This window comes from Zea mays, chromosome 6 (genome assembly GCF_902167145.1).
Source record: "Zea mays cultivar B73 chromosome 6, Zm-B73-REFERENCE-NAM-5.0, whole genome shotgun sequence".
Taxonomy (NCBI): domain Eukaryota; kingdom Viridiplantae; phylum Streptophyta; class Magnoliopsida; order Poales; family Poaceae; genus Zea; species Zea mays.
The window spans coordinates 130,558,925-130,582,741 of NC_050101.1; positions in this window are offsets into that span (position 1 = coordinate 130,558,925).

Consider the following 23,817-nt stretch of genomic DNA (forward strand, 5'->3'; position numbering starts at 1 on the left):
TCTTGTGTAATTAGCCCTGGAAGACTATAGTAAAGTTTAAGACCTATAGTTGGTGCACAATGTTGCTTAAGTAAGATAGGTCTGTTCTTATATGGAAAATGGGAGAAAGGGGGAAGGAACTTGGCTCTGTAGTGAACTGAACAAGTTCTGAGCAGTCCAAAAACCTGGAAATATCTCCATCCACTAACTAATCTAGGAAGTGCTGGGTGTGTGGCATGCAAAGGGGCTGGTGTAGAAGAGGGTGTCACCTGCCATTGCTTCACACCACTTGGGATGAACTTGAGGAGGTGTAAAAGTCCATTTCCTAGCTGACTCAGCTAGTTAGCTGCTGCCTTGATGTCCAACATGCAGCAAGGGAGCTTCAACTTTTTTCCTTTGTGTCTTTCTTGGCGTGGTGGACATGCAGAGAGTATGTGGAGCACCCCGGCCGTTGTTTGTCTCTGTGTTAACCCCAGTAAAAACCCCAACAGCCCCAACCATTGTGACTCCTTGCCATTGTAACTTAAGACACCAACCCGAGCTCCCTAGGCCTTTGTTAATTTTCTACTCTCACCGTGCCATGCCCTTCACGTACGTCTAGGTCAGGTCCTCAAGCCCTCTCCACCCCTCTAATTCCCTGTGAAAGCTTGAACACAAAGTGAGCCCTGGCAGTGGTGACCACATCAACAAATCCCTCGACTCATCGTGGCCAGCTTCCCCTGGAAGGTAATATGCTCGGTTTGTTCACATTTCATAACCCATGTGTGATGGTGATGCCCACGATGTTGTCCTTTTGAATGCTACCGTGGTACCCCGACCAAAACGCTGTCGAGTTTTGTCTAGAACGCCGCCGCGGGCCATCTTCACTTCGATCAGCTGAACCATAGTTTCTCCGAGCCAAACCATGTGAGCACCGTGTGCTAGATGGATACTGATGCTCGTTGTAGCTTTAGGTTGAACTCTATCGTATTGCAAATATCCGTCTGCAACCATATTCATGGTTGCAACCAATATCTGCCCGCGATCGTACCCGCGGGTAGATATTTATATCCATGCCTGTGCCCATCGAATTTCGGACGGGTTTTGGATATCCGTCGGATATGGCAGACACAATCATTTATTCAACAATTCAATAGCATAATTAGTCAAATTTCTTCTCAATTCATCATCATACACAATTAAAACTTAATAAAAAGAATTATTATGGGCTTGCGGGCCTCAGTTAGGAGCACTAGAGCTTGGAAGGGCCAACCGTTAGTGGTGCTACGGTCTATGAGACTTAGAAGGGCCACGGGGCACAACACAGGAAGCCAGCAAGACTGTAAGGGGTAGCCAACAGTTGGAAATTGGGAGTATTAGGCGTGGTGGGGTTTATGGTGTTAGGATTTGTTATTTGCTATGTAATATGTGCTAGGCCAAAAAAATACACTATGGGTCAATTTTGGATATCCAACGGATAACCCGCGGGTAGAAGGTAATATCATAATCCGTGCTCGTCCGACTTCGGGTCAGATTCAGGTCTGACCCACGGGTCAAAACATGTATCCATATCTGGCTCCGTCAGGTCGGATATCTGATCGATATTCAAATCTATGGGTCAAATTGTCATCCCTAGGTTTTGGTGCAGTGTCAGAGAGACGCGGGAATAGTGCTCGGGGCTCTTAATTAGTTAGTTGATTCGGCAAGGAGGTTTATGCAAAGCGTGTACCGTGGGCGCGGGCTGCGGCACGGGGCTGATTTTCGGTGCGTCCGTGGGTTGAACCAGTAGCTTTCGGCCTAGCACTGTTGATAGATTTTCCTTTTCTTTTTACTAGTAAGTTGTAAAATCCACTAAAAACTGTAGAAAATGCAAAAAAAATGTGAAACCAAATTTTTAGGGTCCACAAAATTTTGTAGTTTCTGCTAAAGTTATTTTTAGAATTTCTACAGCAGAGAGTAAATTTTAGATAATTAAAAAGTGCTCTTGAAAGGCTTAAATGAATTTTAGAAATAAAAGAAGAGCACCAAAAAATATGAAAATTTGTGGAAAAACTATGTATCACTATATTAGCACTTGGTAAAAAATTGGAACCTGTTTGGAGTTGGTTTGCCCAGAAAACCTTGAAATAGCTAAAAAGAGAAATATTAAATCCACAAATTTAGTGTTAATGTATGTCTAGAAGAAGTTGGACCATATAAATTTGTTGGGTAGCAAGATCAGTGAATTTAAGTATGTGTGACCCTTTGGTTTGTCTAAATAAGTTCAGTTTGGTCACTTTCCTCAGGTTTTATGTTATGTAAGAGTATATGTATACTTGTCATATGCGTTGTTTTGTGGTGTTTATGTTCCCCACCTCTCCCTTGTGAGAGTTTGCATTGCATATCATTACATAGGCATTCATGTATTGTAATTGACTTGTAGAACACTTAGAAGAAGAAGTTGAAGTGGAATCGGAAGAGGAACTAGTTCCTCAATCTGAAGCTTCTCCATCTGAAGTTCCTCCTGAAGGTGCTCTAGTGGGTTTTGCTGCTAACTACAATATACTGGTAGAAGAGTCTGATTCTCCTCCTCATCAAGGCAAGCCCCAGTGCATTTAACAAGTTCCTTGTGATTTCAAAACTTTTATCACTTATATGATGTATTAGGTGATAGGAGTTTAATGATTAAGCCTTTGTTGCATAACTTTCCTTGAACTATTGATTATCATTATTGATACCTGATTTACAAAGCTAAATATTCTTAGTATGCCTATAGATTAGGAACAAAATGTTTTGATGAATGAATCGTGGTTTTTACAAAGAAAATGGGCTTGGAGCAAAGGCCTTGACGACTTAATCATTCAAGCAGGGTACCTCTGACAAGTACAAGTTTTAAAGAATTGTTTAAAATGAGACCAGACGTTGAGCAGGAAAGGTTGCCCGTCTGTGTCGTTTAAGGACCGTAATGATTGTTGGCTTGCATGATCTAGGACCTTTTAATTGGCCACATGCCTCATCATGGGTAAGCTTAGCCTCGACCGGACCAATACCAGAAAGAACAGAGAGATGGTGAGAGTATCATGTATCCACCTAGCAAAAGGCTGGCTGGTGATGTATTGTGCTCTTGGTTGGTGGGAACCCATTATGGTCTTGAGAAACCCAGGTGCGAGTTGACATATGCAAGGGTTAAGTGCTACATATGTCGTGCGGTTGGAGATCCCCATCTGGGTATTAATCCATCTAGATCACTGTTACTTCTCGGATATGAAGACTGGATCACTAACCATCATCGTAGATAAGGAGTAAAACTAGTTTGTTTTATGTAAAAGAAAGCTAGATTAGGCCAAGTGAATGAGCTAGAATAGGATAATCTAGACACAGGTAATATCTTAACTTGAAAAGTAAAAGCTAGCCTAAGGATCAAGTGATAGTAAGCTCTTATGCAAAACTTGAGTCATTGAACATTGATGACCTTTACCTTGATTTCCAAATTAGTTAGCATATCCTTGATAGTCTTTTCTTTAGTCGGGTCAGTCTTGCTGAGTAATTGCGTACTCAGGGTTTCATTCCGTATGTTGTTGCAGGAGAGATTCTTAACACATTTGAAGTCTATTAGGCTCACCATGGATACCTTTTACTTATGTTTCGTTTGTATATGTTCTTGTGCGAAGATGACATCCTCCCAAGTTATGTAATAAGTTAGCACTTTGACTCTACCTCGGGCATGTAATAATTGAAAAGGAAATGTGCCTTTGGGCCATTTCTATAATGTTTCGGTGATTAAGTGCCCAACACATATTTTGAAAACAATAGAGTTAGCACTTTTGATTTGTCCAAAATGCTCTTATTACAAAATTTAGTCTCTTGTGGTGGAGAATTTATGATTATGGGAAAAAAGGGGGAGTTTTTGGCACTTGATCAATTTCACTCTTGGATTATCTCTCTTTATGCCCAAACAGGTGAGTTTGACTTGGAGATAGGAAAATGAATTTGATTTGCAAAAACAAACCAAGTGGTGGCAAAGAATGATCCAAATATGCCAAATTATAGTCAAAAGCAATTTGGTATTCTATTGCATTGATATTGCACTTCTTTCGGTTGCTTATGGTTGTGTTGGCATAAATCACCAAAAAGGGGGAGATTGAAAGGGAAATGTGCCTTCGGGCCATCTCTATAATGTTTCGGTGATTAAGTGCCCAACACATATTCTCTAAGTTCTAAATGTGCCAAAGATTGAAAAAGTGCAAATCAAGACATGAGGTATGTTTCTAGACTTAGTACATTTGTTTTTGAATACTAATGAAGTTATCTAAGTGTTAGAAACAGAGAAAAGAAGAAAAAGAAAAGATTGCAAAAGACTGGCTGTGTGCAGCCGAAGCTCAGCTCAGTCTGGCACACCGGACTATCCGGTGGTGCACCAGACAGTGTCCGGTGCGCCAGACTGGACTCCGGTGAAAAGGTCGCTCTCGAGAAATGTTCTGCAGCGTATGGCTATAATTCACCGGACTGTCCGGTGGTGCATCAGACTGTCCTGTGAGCCAACGGTCGCTAGCGCAACGGTCGGCCGCGCAATCTGCGGGCGACGCGTGGCCCATGCCAACGGTCGGCAGGGGGCACCAGACTGCCCGGTGAGCCAACGGTCGCCAGCGCAACGGTCGGCCGCGCAATCCGTGGGCGACGCGTGGCCCGCGCTAACGGTCGGCATGGGGCACCAGACTGTCCGGTGTGCACCGGACAGTGTCCGGTGCGCCAACTGCCCCGGAGCTGCAACGGTCATCTGCGCCAGAAAAGGAAGGAGATCGGCACCGGACCGTCTACAATGACTGTCCGGTGGCGCACCGGACTGTCTGATGCGCCACTCGACAGAAGGCAAGGATGGCCTTCCTTGTTTGCCTCCAACGGCTCCTAGCTACCTTGGGGCTATAAAAGGGACCCCTAGGCGCATGGAGGAGCTACCTAAGCTTACAAGAAACATTCTAAGACTCCAAGACTCCAACTTTATGCATTCGATTATCTAAGATAGTGACTTGAGTTCCATTTGAGTTGTGAACTCCGCGCGTTGTGTTTTGGGCTCAAGTTGTGACTTGTGTGCGTGATTGTGCTGTGGATTTGAGTCTTGTGTGTGTTGCTCTCCCTCCCTTACTTCTGTGCTTCTTTTGTGATCATCATTGTAAGGGCGAGAGGCTCCAAGTTGTGGAGATTCCACGCAAACGGGAGAAAGACTAAGAAAGGAAAAACCGTGGTATTCAAGTTGATCATAGGATCACTTGAAAGGGGTTGAGTGCAACCCTCGTCCATTAGGACGCCACAACGTGGAAGTAGGCAAGTGTTACTTGGCCGAACCACGGGATAAAATTGCGTGTATCTTGTGTGCTTTCTCTTTGATTGTCTGTGTTCACAAGAGCTCGTTTCAAGCTACTTAGCCATTCTAACTTTCATAACTAAGTTTTGTGGCTATTAGTGTTGAATTTTACAGGATCACCTATTCACCCCCTCTAGGTGCTCTCAATTGGTATCATAGCCGTTCTCATCACGTAAGGGACTAATCGCCCGAAGAGGTGGATCCTAATGGAAAAGGGATGGTGGACGACAAGGAAAAGGAGTCCTTCCTCAACGAGCCTAGAGACGACAAGCCAACCGACTCAGGCTCGAGTCATAAGAAAAGAGACGAAAAGAAGAAGAGGCGCATCAAGAAGATCATCTACTACGACAGTGATGCCTTGTCTTCTTCACCACACGACAACGACGACTCCTCTTCAAAGAAGAAAACGGTTAATCAAAATTACTCTTTTGACTATTCTCGCATGCCATACAATTCGAATGCACATTTACTCTCTATTCCACTAGGAAAACCTCCACACTTTGATGGAGAAGACTACTCATTTTGGAGTCATAAAATGCGTAGTCATCTATTTTCTCTCCATCCTAGCATTTGGGAAATAGTGGAAAATGGGATGCATTTTGATAGCACTGATAACCCTGTATTCATTAATGAACAAATTCATAAGAATGCCCAAGCTACTACTATCTTGTTAGCTTCGCTTTGCAGGGATGAATACAATAAAGTAAGTGGCTTGGACAACGCCAAGCAAATTTGGGACACCCTCAAGATCTCACATGAGGGAAACAATGCTACAATGATCACCAAAATGGAGTTAGTGGAAGGCGAATTGGGAAGATTTGCCATGATCAGGGGAGAAGAGCCAACACAAACCTACAACAGGCTCAAGACCCTGGTCAACAAGATTAGAAGCTATGGAAGCACAAGATGGACAGACCACGATGTCATCCGACTCATGCTCAGGTCCTTTACCGTCATTGCCCCTCATCTTGTGAACCTCATCCGTGAAAATCCCAGGTACACAAAGATGACGCTCGAGGAGATACTCGAAAAATTCATGAGCAGGCGCATGATGGTAAAGGAGGCATGATATGTGGATGATGCCTTAAACGGTCCACTACCCGTCTACGAGCCGCAGCCCGTTGCGCTCAAGGCAACAAGCAGCAAGGAGGCGCTACCAAGCAAGGTAGCACAAGTAGAGGCTGCCGGGATCAACGAGAATGAAATGGCACTTATCATCAAGCGCTTCAAGACTGCTCTTAAAGGACGCAAGGAGTACCCCAACAAGAACAAAACAAGGGGAAAGCGCTCCTGCTTCAAATACGGTAAGACTGGTCACTTTATTGCAAATTGTCCCAATAATGATAGTGACCAGGGACAAGAAAAGAGCGGGAAGAAGGAGAAAAAGAAGAGCTACAGGAAGGCAAAGGGTGAGGCACACCTGGAAAAGGAATGGGACTCGAACTGCTCTTCTTCCGACTCCGACGACGAAGGACTCGCTGCCTCGACCTTCAACAAGTCTTCTCTCTTCCCCAACGAACGCCACACTTGCCTCATGGCCAAGGAGAAGAAGGTAAGTGTTCGAGATACCTCTAAGTATACTACTTCTACTGATGATGATTCTAGTGATGATGAAGTAGATTATACTGATCTATTTAAGGGCTTAGATAGAGATAAAGTAGATAAAATCAATGAGTTAATTGATGCTTTAAATGAAAAGGATAGATTGCTAGAAAGGCAAGAGGACATTTTGTATGAAGAACATGACAAATTTGTCAGTGTTCAAAAGTCTCTTGCCTTAGAAACTAAAATAAATGAAATGCTATCTTCTGAGTTATCTGCTTGCCATGAATCTATCTCTAGTTTAAAGATTTTGAATGATGATTTAAATGCTAAGCTAGAGGAAGCTAATAAATCTAGTTCATGTGTAGAGCATGTTAGTATTTGCAATAGATGCAAGGACTTTGATGTTGATGCATGCAATGAACACCTTATTTCTATTGCTCAACTAAATGATGAGGTGGCAAGTCTTAATGCTCAACTTAAGACTTGCAAAATTAACTTTGATAAATTAAAATTTGCTAGGGATGCCTACACAATTGGTAGACACCCCTCTATTAAGGATGGACTTGGTTTTCGAAAGGAAAGCAAGAACTTAACAAGGCAAAAGGCTCCCGTTCTCAACAAGGAGAAATGGAAGGCTTCTATGGCTAGTAGTTCTCAAAAGTGTCATGCCTACATTTATGATAGAAAATATTCTAGGAATGCTCATAGGAGTTATGATCATAATGCTTTTGATTCACATGCTATGTTTGCCTCTAGCTCTACTTTTGTGCATGGTAGAAGTAGGCCTAGGAGAAATCATGTTGTGCATCATGTGGCTAAGAGAATGTGTAATGAACCTTCTACCATTTACCATGCTTGCAATACTTCTTTTGCGCTTGTATGTAAGAATGAAAAAGTAGTTGCTAGAAAGTTGGGATCCAAATGCAAGGGAGACAAGACTTGTATTTGGATTCCAAAGGCTATTGTAACTAACCTTATCGGACCCAACAAGAGTTGGGTACCTAAAACCCAATCGTAAATTGTCTTGCAGGTTTATGCATCCGGGGGCTCAAGCTGTATTATCGACAGCGGATGCACAAACCACATGACGGGGGAGAAGAAGATGTTCACCTCCTACGTCAAGAATAAGGATTCCCAGGATACGGTCATCTTTGGAGATGGGAACCAAGGCAAGGTCAAAGGCTTGGGCAAGATAGCCATCACCAACGAGCACTCCATATCAAACATATTTTTAGTAGAGTCGCTTGGTTACAACCTCCTGTCTGTAAGTCAATTGTGCCACATGGGCTACAATTGTTTGTTTACAAATGTTGATGTTTCTGTCTTTAGGAGTGATGGTTCATTAGCATTTAAGGGTGTATTAGACGGCAAACTCGTTGATTTTTCGAAAGAGGAGGCCGATCTAGATGCATGCTTAATAGCTAAGACTAGTATGGGCTGGCTGTGGCATCAACGTCTAGCACATGTTGGGATAAAGAACCTTCATAAACTTCTAAAGGGAGAACATCTTTTAGGACTAACCAATGTATGTTTCGAAAAAGATAGACCTTGTGCAGCTTGTCAGGCAGGGAAACAGGTGGGAAGCACTCATCACAGCAAGAATGTGATGACAACATCAAGACCACTGGAGCTTCTTCACATGGACCTCTTCGGACCCGTTGCCTACCTTAGCATCGGGGGGAGTAAGTATGGTCTAGTAATTATTGATGATTTTCCCGCTTCACTTGGGTGTTCTTTTTGCAGGATAAATCAGAAACCCAAGGGACCCTAAAGCGCTTTCTAAGGAGGGTTCAAAACGAATTTGAGCTCAAGGTGAAAAAGATAAGAAGCGACAACGGGTCCGAGTTCAAGAATCTTCAAGTGGAGGAGTATCTTGAGGAGGAAGGCGTCAAGCACAAATTCTCCGCTCCCTACACACCACAGCAAAATGGTGTGGTAGAGAGGAAGAACAGAACGCTTATCGACATGGCGAGGATGATGCTTGGAGAGTTCAAGACACCCGAGTGGTTTTGGTCGGAAGCCGTGAAAACAGCCTGCCACGCCATAAACCGGCTATATCTGCATCGCCTCCTTAAGAAGACCTCCTACGAACTACTTACCTGTAACAAACCCAATGTTTCTTACTTTCGTGTATTTGGGAGCAAATGCTACATTTTGGTGAAGAAAGGTAGACATTCCAAATTTGCTCCCAAAGATGTAGAAGGGTTTTTACTAGGATATGACTCAAATGCAAAGGCGTACAGGGTCTTCAACAAATCATCGGGTTTGGTTGAAGTCTCTAGCGACGTTGTATTTGATGAGACTAATGGCTCTCCAAGAGAGCAAGTTGATCTTGATGACATAGATGAAGATGATGTTCCAACGACCGCAATATGCACCATGGCGATTGGAGATGTGCGACCACAAGAACAACAAGAGCAAGATCAACCTTCTTCCTCAACGATGGTGCTTCCCCCCACTCAAGATGATGGACAGGTTCCTCAAGAAGAGGGGCGTGATCAAGGGGGAGCACAAGAAGAACAAGTTATGGAGGAAGAAGCACCACTGGCCCCTCCAACTCAAGTCCGAGCGACGATTCAAAGAGATCACCCCGTCGATCAGATTCTGGGTGACATAAGCAAGGGAGTAATAACTCGCTCACGTTTAGCTAATTTTTGTGAGCATTACTCGTTTGTCTCTTCTATTGAGCCTTTCAGGGTAGAAGAGGCCTTGCAAGATCCGGACTGGGTGTTGGCCATGCAGGAAGAGCTCAACAACTTCAAGAGGAACGAAGTTTGGAGCCTGGTGCCACGTCCCAGGCAAAATGTTGTGGAAACCAAGTGGGTGTTCCACAAACAAGCAAGACGAGCACGGGGTGGTGACAAGAAACAAGGCTCGACTTGTGGCAAAAGGTTATGCCCAAGTCGCAGGTTTGGAGTTCGAGGAGACTTTTGCTCCTGTGGCTAGGCTAGAGTCTATTCGAATATTGTTAGCCTATGCCGCTCACCACTCTTTTAGGTTGTTTCAAATGGATGTGAAGAGCGCTTTCCTCAACGGGTCAATCAAGGAGGAGGTGTATGTGGAACAACCCCCTGGCTTTGAGGATGACAGGTACCCCCGACCATGTGTTTAAGCTCTCTAAGGCGCTCTATGGACTTAAGCAAGCCCCAAGAGCATGGTATGAATGCCTTAGAGATTTCTTAATTTCTAATTCTTTCAAGGTTGGGAAAGCCGATCCCACTGTTTTCACTAAGACTTGTGACGGTGATCTTTTTCTGTGCCAAATTTATGTCGATGACATAATATTTGGTTCTACTAATCAAAAGTCTTGTGAGGAGTTTAGCAGGGTGATGACACAAAAGTTCGAGATGTCGATGATGGGCGAGTTGACCTACTTCCTTGGGTTCCAAGTGAAGCAACTCAAGGACGGCACCTTCCTCTCTCAAACAAAGTACACTCAAGATCTTCTCAAAAGGTTTGGGATGAAGGACGCCAAGCCCGCGAAGACACCTATGGGAACCAACGGACATGTCGACCTCAACAAAGGAGGTAAGTCCATTGATCAAAAGGCATACCGGTCTATGATAGGTTCCTTGCTTTATTTATGATAGGTCCGTTGATCAAAGGGGAGTTCTAAGAAACAAACATCTGTTGCCCTACCCACCGCTGAGGCCGAGTATGTTGCCGCAGGACAGTTGTCGGGGACCATAATTAGGGGTACCCCCAAGACTCCTAATCTCAGCTGGTAACCCCCATCAGCACAAAGCTGAAAAGGCCTGATCGGTGCGATTAAGTCAAGGCTCGGTCCACTCAAGGGACACGATCTCACCTCGCCCGAGCCCAGCCTCGGGCAAGGGCAGCCGACCCCGGAGGATTCACGTCTCGCCCGAGGGCCCCCTCAAGCAACGGACACACCTTCGGCTGCCCGAGGCCCAGTCTTCGCCGAGAAGCAACCTTGGCCAGATCGCCATACCGACCGACCGTATCGCAGGAGCATTTAATGCGAGGATCGCCTGACACCTTATCCTGACGCGCGCTCTTCAGTCGACAGAGCCGAAGTGACCGCAGTCACTTCGCCGCTCCACTGACCGACCTGACAGGAAAACAGCGCCGCCTGCGTCGCTCCGACTGCTGTGCCACTCGACAGAGTGAGGCTGACAGCAGCCAAGTCCGGCCTCGGGCGCCATAGGAAGCTCCGCCTCGCCCGACCCCAGGGCTCGGCCCCCATCTCGGCCTCGGACGACGAACTCCGCTTCGCCCGACCCCAGGGCTCGAACTCAGCCTCGGCTCTGGAAGACGACGGACTCCGCTTTGCCCGACCCCAGGGCTCGGACTCAGCCTCGGCTCCGGAAAAAGACAGACTCCGCCTCGCCCGACCCCAGGGCTCGGACTCGGCCTCGGCTCCGGAAGACGACGAACTCCGCCTCGCCCGACCCTAGGGCTCGGACTCAGCCCTGGCCTCAGACGACAGTCTCCGCCTCGCTCGACCCAGGGCTCGGACTCGACCTCGACCTTGGAAGACAGACTTGACCTCGGAGGAGCCTCTGCCTTGCCCGACCCAGGGCTCGGACCGACCACGTCACGGGGGGGGGGGGGGGGGGGGGCCATCATTACCCTACCCCTAGCTAGCTCAGGCTACGGGGAACAAGACCGGCGTCCCATCTGGCTCGCCCCGGTAAACAAATAATGATGGTGCCCCGCGTGCTCCATGACGACGGCGGCTCTCAGCCCCTTACGGAAGCAAGGAGACGTCAGCAAGGACTCGACAGCCCCGACAGCTGTCCTTCCGCAAGGCTCCAGCGCTCCTCCGACGGCCACGACATCACATGAACAGGGTGCCAAAACCTCTCCGGCTGCCACGACGGCATGTACTTAGGGCGCTAGCTCCTCTCTGCTAGACACGTTAGCACACTGCTACACCCCCATTGTACACCTGGACCCCCTCCTTACGCCTATAAAAGGAAGGTCCAGGGCTCTCTTACGCGAAGGTTGGCCGCGTGGGGGAACGGGACGACACGTAAAGTCTCTCGCTCTCTCCCACGCGGACGCTTGTAACCCCCTACTGCAAGCGCACCCGACCTGGGCGCAGGGCAACACGAAGGCCGCGGGTTTCCCCTTTTTGCCTGTCTCCCTTCTTGCCCCCCTTCGTGCTCCGTCTCGCGCCGACCCATCTGGGCTGGGACACGCGGCGACAATTTACTCGTCGGTCCAGGGACCCCCCGGGGTCGAAACGCCGACAGTTGGCGCCCCAGGTAGGGGCCTGCTGCGTGTTGACGAACAGCTTCCCGTCAAGCTCCAGATGGGTAGCCTCTAGCAACCTTTCCAATCCAGGGCGGTGCTCCGTTTCGGGAGTCTTGAGTTCATGTCCCTCGACGGCAGCTACGACATGAGACTCCTTCCTCCGCCGCGCGACAACGACAATGGCGGTCGTCAGCCCGCCCGCCGACGGCGGAATCAACGACGTCTTCCCCACGTGGCGGAAGAACAACATCCAAGTTTTTCCCGTCACCTCCCCCGCCGACGGAGGAGGAGGCGAGGCAACCGTGGCCAAGCAGGAGGCGGCACCTCGTCGGCTGTCGAGCGAGTCGACGGTGTCGGTGCCCCGACGGGGGACACGTCGGGCGTCGACCTCGCGTCTGAGACGAAGACGAGCGCTGTTTCCCCACAACACGCAAACTCCAAGCGGACGAACGACGCCAGCACGCTCGCGAAGGACTTGTCGGGCGTCACCCTCGTACCTGAGACGACGGTGCAGTCTGCCCCTGATGTGACTTCGTCACCGCCTGTCGACCAAGAGGTACCGACCGATTCCCATCTCGTGCCTTTTGGATTCAGCCTCGACCCACCAAGCGACCCCGCTTCGGTGGAAGCCTTCATAGAGGCATGTACCAACCCTCCGGGGTATCATATGCGGTCACCCTGGGACCGGCTGATGACAGTCTCGACCTACGGACCCTCGGGTTCCGAGAAAGATGACGAGCCCGACTTTGGTTGGGATTTCTCCGGGCTCGGTAACCCCAGTGCCATGCGGGACTTCATGACCGCATGCGACTACTGCCTCTCCGATTGTTCCGACGGCAGCCGCAGCTTCGGCGACGAAGACTACGGCCCAAGTCGTGAATGTTTCTACGTCGATCTAGGGGGTCCCGGTGAGGGCAACCATCTTGGTATACCGGAAAACGGTGATCCCCCTAGGCCTGCGCCTCGCGTTGACATCCTTTGGGAGCTAGCTGTGGTCCCAGTCCCTGCGGGGGGTCAGGACGCACAGCTCGAGCAAATCCGCGAGATGCAGGCCAGACTCGACGAGGGAGCAGGAACACTTGAGCCGCTTTGCCGGAACATCGGGCGGGAATGGGCAGACCAAGCTCTGGCCGGAGAAGCGCGTCATCTATCCCAGGGCATCCAGCTCCGCATTGCCAACGACGTCAGGGCAAGGCCGCCACCGGCTTCCAGTGGGGTCGGCCAGAACCTGGCTGCAGCAGCAATACTACTCCGCGCGATGCCGGAACCATCGACCACCGAAGGGCGGCGTATCCAGGGAGAGCTCAAGAATCTCCTGGAGGACGCCGCGGTCCGACGGGCCAAAAGCTCTGCCCCCCGAAGGCAGGGGTACCCCTCGGAGCATCGCGCCGCGACTTCCCGATTCATGCGGGAAGCCTCGGTCCACACCGGGCGCACGCACAACACAGCGCCTGCGGCCCCGAGTCGCCTCGGCAACGAGCACCACCGCCGCAACCGTCGAAGCCACCTCGACGAGAGGGTGCACCGAGGCTACCACCCCAGGCGTGGGGAACGCTACGACAGCGGGGAGGATCGGAGTCCCTTGCCTGAACCACCCGGTCCGCAGGCTTTCAGCTGGGCCATACGACGGGCGCCGTTCCCGACCCGGTTCCGAACCCCGACTACTATCACAAAAGTACTCGGGGGAGATGAGGCCGGAACTATGGCTCGCGGACTACCGACTGGCCTGCCAACTGGGTGGAACGGACGATGACAACCTCATCATCCGCAACCTCCCCCTGTTCCTCTCTGACACCGCTCAAGCCTGGCTGGAGCACCTGCCTCCGGGGCAGATCTCCAACTGGGACGACATGGTTCAAGCCTTCGCCGGCAACTTCCAGGGCACATACGTGCGCCCTGGGAACTCCTGGGATCTCCAAAGCCGCCGCCAACAGCCAGGAGAGTCTCTCCGGGACTACATCCGGCGCTTCTCGAAGCAGCGCACCGAGCTGCCCAACGTCACCGATTCGGATGTCATCGGCGCGTTCCTCGCCGGCACCACCTGCCGCGACCTGGTGAGCAAGCTGGGTCGCAAGACCCCCACCTGGGCGAGCGAGCTGATGGACATCGCCACCAAGTTCGCCTCTGGCCAGGAGGCGGTTGAGGCCATCTTCCAGAAGGACAAGCAGCCCCAAGGCCGCCAGCCGGAAGATGTCCCCGAGGCGTCCACTTAGTGCGGCACCAAGAAGAAAGGCAATAAGAAGTCGCAAGCGAAACGCGACGCCGCCGACGCGGGCCTTGTCGCCGCCGCTGAGTACAAGAACCCTCGGAAACCTCCCGGAGGTGCCAATCTCTTCGACAAGATGCTCGAGGAGTCGTGCCCCTATCATCAGGGGCCCGTCAAGCACACCCATGAGGAGTGCGACATGCTTCAGCGCCACTTTCACAAGGCTGGGCCACCTGCGGAAGGTGGTAGGGCCCACAACAACGACAAGAAGGAGGATCACAAGGCAGAGGAGTTCCCCGAGGTCCACGACTGCTTCATGATCTACGGTGGGCCAGTGGCGAACGCCTCGGCTCGGCACCGCAAGCAAGAGCGCCGGGAGGTCTGCTCGGTAAAGGTGGCGGCGCCAGTCTACCTAGACTGGTCTGACAAGCCCATCACCTTCGACCAGGGCGACCACCCCGACCGCGTGCCGAGCCCGGGGAAATATCCGCTCGTTGTCGACCCCATCATCGGCAACGTCAGGCTCACCAAGGTCCTCATGGACGGAGGCAGCAGCCTCAACATCATCTACGCCGAGACCCTCGGGCTCCTGCGGATCGATCTGTCCTCGCTCCGGGCGGGCGTGGCGCCTTTTCACGGGATCATCCCCAGGAAACGCGTCCAGCCCCTCGGACAACTCGATCTACCCGTCTGCTTCGGGACTCCCTCCAACTTCCGAAGGGAAACCCTCACGTTCGAGGTGATCGGGTTCCGAGGAACCTACCACGCAGTGCTGGGGAGGCCATGCTACGCCAAGTTCATGGTCGTCCCCAACTACACCTACCTCAAGCTCAAGATGCCGGGCCCCAACGGGGTCATCACCATCGGCCCCACGTACCGACACGCGTACGAATGCGACGTGGAGTGCGTGGAGTACGCCGAGGCCCTCGCCGAATCCGAGGCCTTCATCGCCGACCTGGAGAGCCTCTCCAAGGAGGCGCCAGACGTGAAGCGCCATGCCGACAACTTCGAGCTAGTAGAGACGGTTAAGTCCGTCCCTCTCGACCCCAGCAATGATGCCTTCAAGCAGATCCGGATCGGCTCCGAGCTCGACCCCAAATAGGAAGCAGTGCTCGTCGACTTTCTCCGCGCAAACGCTGAAGTTTTCGCGTGGAGTCCCTCGGACATGCCTGGCATACCGAGGGATGTCGCCGAGCACTCGCTGGACATCCGAGCTGGAGCCCGACCCGTGAAGCAGCCTCCGCGCCGATTCGACGAAGAAAAGCGCAGAGCCATAGGCGAGGAGATCCACAAGCTGATGGCTGCAGGGTTCATCAAAGAGGTATTCCATCCCGAATGGCTTGCCAACCCTATGCTTGTGAGAAAGAAAGGGGCGAAATGGCGGATGTGTGTAGACTACACTGGTCTAAACAAAGCATGTCCGAAGGTTCCCTACCATCTGCCTCGCATCGATCAAATCGTGGATTCCACTGCTGGGTGCGAAACCCTGTCTTTCCTCGATGCCTACTCAGGGTATCACCAAATCAGGATGAAAGAGTCCGACCAGCTCGCAACTTCTTTCATCACACATTTTGGCATGTACTGCTACGTTACTATGCCATTTGGTTTGAGGAATGCGGGTGCGACGTACCAAAGGTGCATGAACCACGTGGCGAACACATTGGTCGAACGGTCGAGGCTTACGTCGATGACATCGTAGTCAAGACGAGGAAAGCCTCCGACCTCCTTTCCGACCTTGAAACAACATTCCGGTGTCTCAAGGCGAAAGGCGTAAAACTCAATCCCGAGAAGTGCGTCTTCGGAGTCCCCCGAGGCATGCTCTTGGGATTCATCGTCTCCGAGCGGGGCATCGAGGCCAACCCGGAGAAAATCGCGGCCATCACCAACACGGGGCCCATCAAAGACTTGAAAGGCATACAGAGGGTCATGGAATGCCTCGCGGCTCTGAGCCGCTTCATCTCGCGCCTCGGCGAAAGAGGCCTACCTCTGTACCGTCTCTTAAGAAAGGCCGAGTGCTTCACTTGGACCCCTGAGGCCGAGGAAGCCCTCGGGAACTTGAAGGCGCTCCTCACGAACGCGCCCATCTTGGTGCCCCCCGCTGTCGGAGAAGCCCTCTTGATCTACGTCGCCGCTACCACTCAGGTGGTCAGCGCCGTGATCGTGGTTGAGAGACGAGAAGAAGGGCATGCATTGCTCGTCCAGAGGCCGGTCTACTTCATCAGTGAGGTACTGTCTGAGACCAAGATCCGCTACCTGCAAATTCAGAAGCTGCTGTACGCGGTGATTCTGACGCGGCGGAAGTTGCGACACTACTTCGAGTCTCATCCGGTGACTGTGGTGTCATCCTTCCCCCTGGGGGAGATCATCCAGTGTTGAGAGACCTCGGGTAGGATTGCAAAGTGGGCGGTGGAAACCATGGGCGAGACAATCTCGTTCGTTCCTTGGAAGGCCAACAAGTCCCAAGTCTTGGCGGACTTTGTGGCTGAATGGGTCGACACCTAGCTTCTAGCAGCTCCGATCCAACCGGAACTCTGGACCATGTTTTTCGACGGGTCGCTGATGATAACAAGAGCAGGCGCGGGCCTGCTCTTCATCTCGCCCCTCGGGAAGCACCTCCGCTACATGTTGCGCCTCCATTTCCCGGCGTCCAACAATGTGGCCGAGTATGAGGCTCTGGTCAACGGGTTGCGCATCGCCATCGAGCTAGGGGTCTGACGCCTCGACGCTCGCGGTGACTCGCAGCTCGTCATCGACCAAGTCATGAAGAACTCCCACTGCCGCGACCCGAAGATGGAAGCCTACTGCGATGAGGTTCGGCGCCTGGAGGACAAGTTCTACGGGCTCGAACTCAACCACATCGCCCGACGATATAACGAGACTGCGGACGAGCTGGCTAAGATAGCCTCAGGGCGGACAACGGTTCCCCCGGACGTCTTCTCCCGAGACCTACATCAACCCTCAGTCAAGACCGACAACACGCCCGAGCCCGAGAAGGCCTCGGCCCAGCCCGAGGCACCCTCGGCTCAGCCCGAGGCACCCTCGGTCCCCGAGGGTGAGGCACTGCGCGTCGAGGGAGAGCGGAATGGGGTCCCGCCTAATCGAGACTGGCAAACCCCGTACCTGCAATATCTCCACCGAGGAGAACTGCCCCTCGACCGAGCCGAAGCTCGGCGACTGGCACGGCGCGCCAAGTCGTTCGTCTTGCTGGGGGACGGAAAGGAGCTTTACCACCGCAGCCCCTCAGGCATCCTCCAGCGATGCATATCCATCGCCGAAGGTCAGGAGTTATTACAAGAAATACACTCGGGGGCTTGCGGTCATCACACAGCGCCTCGAGCCCTCGTTGGAAACGCTTTCCGACAAGGTTTCTACTGGCCGACCGCGGTGGCCGACGCCACTAGAATTGTCCGCACCTGCCAAGGGTGTCAATTCTACACAAGGCAAACCCACCTGCCCGCTCAGGCTCTACAGACGATACCCATCACCTGGCCGTTTGCTGTGTGGGGTCTAGACCTCGTCGGTCCCTTGCAGAAGGCACCCGGGGGCTACACGCACCTGCTGGTCGCCATCGACAAATTCTCCAAGTGGATCGAGGTCCGACCACTGAACAGCATCAGGTCCGAACAGGCGGTGGCGTTCTTCACCAACATCATCCATCGCTTCGGGGTCCCGAACTCCATCATCACCGACAACGGCACCCAGTTCACCGGCAGAAAGTTCCTGGACTTCTGCGAGGATCACCACATCCGGGTGGACCGGGCCGCCGTGGCTCACCCCATGATGAATGGGCAGGTAGAACGTGCCAACGGCATGATTCTGCAAGGACTCAAGGCGAGGATCTACAACGACCTCAACAAGTTCGGCAGGCGATGGATGAAGGAACTCCCCTCGGTAGTCTGGAGTCTAAGGACAACGCCGAGCCGAGCCACGGGCTTCACACCGTTCTTTCTAGTCTATGGGGCCGAGGCCATCTTGCCCACAGACTTAGAATACGGTTCCCCGAGGGCGAGGGCCTACGACGACCAAAGTAATCGAACAAACCGAGAAGACTCACTGGACCAGCTGGAAGAGGCTCGGGACATGGCCTTACTACACTCGACGCGGTATCAGCAGTCCCTGCGACGCTACCACGCCCGAGGGGTTCGGTCCCGAGACCTCCAGGTGGGTGACTTGGTGCTTCGGCTGCGACAAGACGCCCGAGGGCGGCACAAGCTCACGCCTCCCTGGGAAGGGCTGTTCGTCATCGCCAAGGTTCTGAAGCCCGGAACATACAAGCTGGCCAACAGTCAAGGCGAGTTCTACAGCAACGCTTGGAACATCCGACAGCTACGTCGCTTCTACCCTTAAGATGCTTTCAAGTTCATACACCTCGTTCACATACAAAGTCTAACCATCAAGGAAGGGTAAGCCTTGCCTCGGCAAAGCCCGACCCTCCCTCGGGGGCTAGAAGGGGGGCACCCCCTCTGCGTCAAAATTTTCCTCGGAAAAAGTCTTCCCGCCAGAACGTCTTTCGTGCTTTTTGGCTACTTCGAAAGTGGGATCCTGAAAACGACGGAGTACACGTAAGCAGCCAAGGCCGACCGAGCCAAGGGACTCCTACGCCTCCGGGATACGGATACCTCACTCATCACCTTCTGCGATAAGTAACTCACGCTCGGATAAGCGATTCCGCTGACCGAACAAGTCTTAATGCTCGGAAACCTTTCTGCCGAAACGATTTTTCGGGCCTTCTCGACTACATCGTTAGCAGAATCCTACGGACGAGTAAGAGTACACGTAAGCGACAAGGCTGACCGAGCCGAGGGACTCCTACGCCTCTGGGATACGGATACGTCACTCATCACCTTCCGTGAAAAGTAACTCTTGCTCGGACAAACAATTCTGTTACCGACAAATAAGTCTTGATATTCGAAACAAGAGGAAAAGAAACGCAGCTTTGCAACACAACGATAGTATGTTTGGGCCTCGGCGACCGCAGAAAACATACGCACGCTACAAGATGAACCGATCCTGCAGGCTCGGACCTTGACGGAGGGGAAGCAGCAGCACCCTCGGCGTCAACTCCACCTTCGGCAAAGTCCGACCGAGCCTCGGACGGCAACACGGTCGGAGGATCTCCGCTCCGAAGGACGACGTCAGCACCACGCCCAGGCCATCACCGCTAGGGCCTCCTTCAAGAACCCGGCCAGACGGCTTGGCCGGCCACCCCGAAGCCTCAGCCAGCTGTCCCCCGAGGACATCAGCCCGACTCATGGCCTTGGAAACTCGACTCCGACGCTAGTCCCGCCAGTGGACGACCCGGCCAGGCTTCGACCAACGAAGTCTTCTTTTCGAGCCAACTCTGCCTCTGTCCACACTGACACCGCTGCCTCCGGCTCCGGCTCATCGAAGAGCGGCTGAGGGTTCCTTTAACTAAGCAAGAGAAGCCTCGGGCGGCAAGGCCGACCGAGCCGAGGGACTCCTACGCCTCCGGGATACGGATACCTCACTCGTCACCTTCGCACGAGGCAACTCACGCTTGGTGAAGCGGTTCAGTTAGCCGACAGGCGAGTCCTAGTGCTCGAAATGAGGAAAAAACACGGCTTCATGCCAAAAATACATACATGTTCAGGCCCCGACAGCCATAATGAACAGACACCGGCACTCAAGGTGCCATTACAAACGGAACTCCGGTTCCGTCCTCGCGGGTATGAACAACCTCCACACCGGGGAGCCTGCAGGGCGACAAGCTCCAGGCGACTCGCCAGCGACCTCTGCAGCAGCAGCCATGGTCCCAGGACGGACGCAGCCACCGGAAGGCTCTCGTTCGCGTCCCTACTCAAGGGACGCGAACCAGACATTAAAGCCAAAGAGCCGGAGGTCGGTCCGTAGGCGGCGCTGACGGCCTCGACGGCGGAGAAGCTTTCTCCAGCTGCCACCACGTCAGCACCGACGGCGACGTCCGCCTGTCCACCAACGCCGCACCAGCGAGCGCAGGCCGCTCCAAAGCGCACCGGCAGGTCCTCGCTCCCGTCCTCGCCACGAAAGCGAGGACAGAGGACGGAATGTTGCATCCTAGCTGGGCAGCAACAGTTTGCCTTCCCCGGCATGGCTGGAGGACGCCTCCTCCGCAGAGTTGGAGGATGGTTTCCACCACCAGAAGCTGGAAGAAGAGGTGGCCAGCCGACCCGTGCGGGAGGTAGAGCCCCGGCTCACCTCGCTCCCTACCCCGGCAAGGATGATGAAGATCCTTGAAGCTGAGGGCGGGGCAGAGGCCGCAGCCCGGCTCGCTTCTCCCCACCATCGAACCGGTGGTCACCGTCTTAGGTGACCACCGGCGAGGGGATGCAGCCGGGCTGCCTGATGAAAATCCTTGAAGCCGAACGATGGCTAAAAGGTACCAACTTCCATGAAGTTGCGTTCCTCCAACGACAGCAAGACGAAAGCGACGCGAGTGTTCCCCATCCGGGGGCTCGGAAGGTGGAAGGACGCGATGCATGAGGGGAGTGCGAAGACATGGTTGCCTTCCAAGGGGGTCACCCTCCTTTTAAAGGCAACTCTCCCCACTTGCGTCCTCAGTCGTCACGGACTGAGTCTTCTCCAACACGCTCCAAGGTCTTCCCCCTACGACACGGGGGCTGGGTCCCACGCGTCATGCAAACTGGCCCAGGACAGAAGGAGCCAAAACCGCCGCGCGCGGTGCGCGCAACTGCCCAGCGGTTACGAGCATTCCTCCACTTTCACCCAGGCCAGCGGGTGAAAGGGCGGACCGCCATGCAGGCGGCATGCAACCGCACCAAGGGGGCGCACCCTTTCGACTTCGACGCGTTCAACATGAGGGTCCAGGCCCACACGTCATGTAACCGGCGCGCCGGTTACTACGTACAAGAAACTACACTGCCACTCGCGCCACTACCGCGCCTCCTCGATTGCGGAACCGGTGCCGCGACTCGAGGCAACCTTGCGCACGACCCAACAGTGCCAACCAAGCACATCGGTCACGGGTCATTCAGCCGCGGGAGAAGGCGCGGCGGTCAATACGGCTAGAAATGGGCTGGCAGTAATGGCGGTGGCAGGCGGGCGGAAGCAGCGGTCAAGTCGTCAGCAAGCTCACATCCCCTCCTGGGACAGCGAGAGAACCCTCTCCCACGGCGTGAAGACGACGCGTCCGTGTTCCGTTCCTCGAACGGCTCGCGCACACACAACGGCCACCCCGCGAACCACTCGTCCCGTCGCATTAACTCTGCGGCAGGACAGGCGGCACATTTGGCAGGCGAAGCAGGTGACGCTTCACCTCCGCCATAATGACCGCGTCAAAAAAGGTGCGCCACGTCATTCGATTTCGTATCCTTTTCCACTTCCTCTTTCTCTCTCTTGCCACAGGGACCGGGAAAGGGGATACTCCGAAAGGGATCCTTCTCCGCGAAGGAAGCGGGCCCCGAGCCCCCTACTGATTAGAGGTTCGAAGGCTGGCCCCTCGGAAGGGTTCAACAGCCGCCTCAGAACACTCGGGCTCCGCGCCCACTACTGGTCAGAGGTTCGAAGGCTGGCCCCTCAGAAGGGTTCAACGGCCGCCTTAGGCCACTCGGGCTCCGCGCCCACTACTGATCAAGGGTTCGTAGGCTGGCCCCCGAAGGGTTCGACAGTCGCCTCAGACGCAGAGCGAGGGATGACCCTGGGTACGTTCGATACATAACCGAGGCTCGGGCTACGCTCCCAAGGTACCCTAGGACATTTCCGAGACCAACGGGAATGATTTTGTAACGGAATCCCACCAGAGGGAGGCATCAAGCCCTCGGACCCTGTCAAGAAAGGACCGGGTCCGGCAAATCACCCGCATGTACTTTTGGAGCGCGCCTCCGGGCCACTAGCCGACCCCTAACAAATGGGGCACGGGCGTCCACTCGGATTACCCGTTAGCAACTCACTGGAGACACCATGTTTGGCGCCCTCCGAGGGCAACATGGCGCTTCCCCCCTCCTCCTTGTGGAAAGGCGACGCAGGGGCGTATGTAAAAAGCCGAGTCTGTCCTTGACCGTCCTCTCACTCTGTGCAGAGGCTTGGGGGCTGCTCTCGCAAACCCGGCTCCGGCCAAACCATTGACAGCGTCAACATACCAGCCCGAGAACTTGGGACTCGACTGTGCACCCGAGCTACGGCTAGTTCGCATGAGGGAAAAACCAGACCGGCCGAAGCATCACGAAACACACTAAGACCTCGAAGGAGTCAAACCACTCCTTCGAGGCCTCGGGGGCTACACCCGGCGCGTGCGCTCGCGCGCACCCACCAGAACGAAACGCAACCGAGAAAGGCCGGTCCCCTTGCAAAAAAGTGCGACAAAAGCCTCCAAGCGAGTATCAACACTCCCTTCGAGGCTCGAGGGCTACTGCCGGGGACCATAATTAGGGGTACCCCCAAGACTCCTAATCTCAGCTGGTAACCCCCATCAGCACAAAGCTGAAAAGGCCTGATGTGTGCGATTAAGTCAAGGCTCGGTCCACTCAAGAGACATGATCTCGCCTCGCCCGAGCCCAGCCTCAGGCAAGGGCAGCCGACCCCGGAGGATTCACGTCTCGCCCGAGGGCCCCCTCAAGCAACGGACACAGCTTCGGCTGCCCGAGGCCTAGTCTTCGCCGAGAAGCAACCTTGGCCAGATTGCCACACCGACCGACCGTATCGTAGGAGCATTTAATGCGAGGATCGCCTGACACCTTATCCTGACGCGCGCTCTTCAGTCAACAGAGCCGAAGTGACCGCAGTCACTTCGCCGCTCCACTGACCGACTTGACAGGAAGACAGCGTCGCCTGCGTCGCTCCCACTGCTGTGCCACTCGACAGAGTGAGGCTGACAGCAGCCAAGTCCGGCCTCGGGCGCCATAGGAAGCTCCGCCTCGCCCGACCCCAGGGCTCAGCCCCCGTCTCAGCCTCGGACGATGAACTCCGCTTCGCCCGACCCCAGGGCTCGGACTCAGCCTCGGCTCCGGAAGACGACGGACTCCGCTTCGCCCAACCCTAGGGCTCGGACTCAGCCTCGGCTCCGGAAAACGACAGACTCCGCCTCGCCCGACCCCAGGGCTCAGACTCGGCCTCGACTCTGGAAGACGACGAACTCCGCCTCGCCCGACCCCAGGGCTCGGACTCAGCCCTGGCCTCAGACGACGGTCTCCGCCTCGCCCGACCCAGGGCTCGGACTCGACCTCGACCTCGGAAGACAGACTTGACCTCGACCTCGGAGGAGCCTCCACCTCGCCCGACCTAGGGCTCGGACCGACCACGTCACGGGGGGGGCATCATTACCCTACCCCTAGCTAGCTCAGGCTACGGGGAACAAGACCGGCGTCCCATCTGGCTCGCCCCGGTAAACAAATAATGATGGTGCCCCGCGTGCTCCATGACGACGGCGACTCTCAGCCCCTTACGGAAGCAAGGAGACGTCAGCAAGGACTCGACAGCCCCGACAGCTGTCCTTCCGCAAGGCTCCAGCGCTCCTCCGATGGCCACGACATCACATGAACATGGTGCCAAAACCTCTCCGGCTGCCACGACGGCATGTACTTAGGGCGCTAGC